Genomic DNA, 1441 nt, shown 5'->3' on the forward strand with positions numbered 1-1441 from the left:
AAAAAAAAAAAAAATGATAAAGGAAGCAAGGGTAAATTGCTACAATTTGATGAACTTGTGAACTTGACCTAAACTAATGAAGGTAATAACTCTAAATACCAACAGTGAGGGAAGGAGTCTTCTCATCAAATATCAGTGCTATCCCCTCTGTACAGAGGGTAGATAGGGATGGGCAACTTAGACACTGGCTACCTAGAATGAGAGGGCAATAAAAGCACAAAGTGACTGGCTTACAAGATTTCCAGAGGGAGTTTAGTTTAAGAGTGTGTGGAGGAAGATAGAGTCCCCACTGAATAGTTTTCATCTTGTCTAGATAGGTCTGGTAAAAAGAAATGGGGGAAGATTGTTATGATTCAATAGTGAGTAATTGTTATCATGACTAATTGTGACTGTCACAATTGTAAAGGTAGTTTGATTTGTTAAATGAAAAACCAATGATCTGGCCTGTAAACTTTCACTCAATTCACAATAAAAACTTAAAAAAGAGAGAGAGAGAGAGACATACTCTTGGAACAATCAATTGAGAAACATACTATCATCAGCCAAAATAAGACCAGCGGCCACCTGTGAAAGAGAGCATCAATTGTTCACATGCAAGTTCAGGTGAAGCTAAAGAAAATTAAAACAAGTCCATGCTAGTCAAAATACAACTTTCAGTATATAATACCTGAATTGAGAGACCATCTCAAGAACAGATTTTTGATACATTAGACATTAATGACCAAAGACCAGAGAAATTTTGAGATGACATAAAGAACAAAATGCATTAAGAAAACGAAAAGCCATTTAAAATAACAAAAGGAAGAAAAGACCAAATGGATGTCAAAGATTTGAAACTTCCTCTTGAATGTAGACTAGCTTAAACAAAAGTAAAATGATAAAGTGAAAAAGGTGAAAAGAAAATTCAAAGGGCATTTGGAGGAGACAAACTAAAGCATTATAATGGAGTTTGAAAACCAAAAGGGAAGAACATGCTCAGCATGTCTCAAGCTGAGAAAAAAAAACACAAAACTTCAGTTCTCTGGTTGCAATATTGAAGGATTCTATGTACAAAATCCTTCAATAATGATATGCAAAAGATTGAAACAAGACCTTCACCTCATGCCCTATACAGAAACCAACTCAACGTGGATTAAAGACCTAAATGCGAATTCCTGAATTATGAAGGCCATCAAGGAAAAAACAGGGACAAATATGAGGGCACTAATTCAGGGAATAGAGAGACTACAAAACATTTTGAAAATTACACAAACAAAAGTAAACAAAATAGGTGAGTGGGACATATTAAAAATTAAAACCTTATGTGCATCAAAAGACTTCACCAAAAGAGTAAAAAGGGAACCCACAGAATGGGAAAAAATCTTTTGCAATGACATATCAGACAAGGGACTTATTTCTAAATATGGAAACTACAACACCTCTACAAGAAAAAGACAAATAA

Source organism: Chrysochloris asiatica, unplaced genomic scaffold (assembly GCF_000296735.1).
Source record: "Chrysochloris asiatica unplaced genomic scaffold, ChrAsi1.0 scaffold00316, whole genome shotgun sequence".
Lineage (NCBI taxonomy): Eukaryota > Metazoa > Chordata > Mammalia > Afrosoricida > Chrysochloridae > Chrysochloris > Chrysochloris asiatica.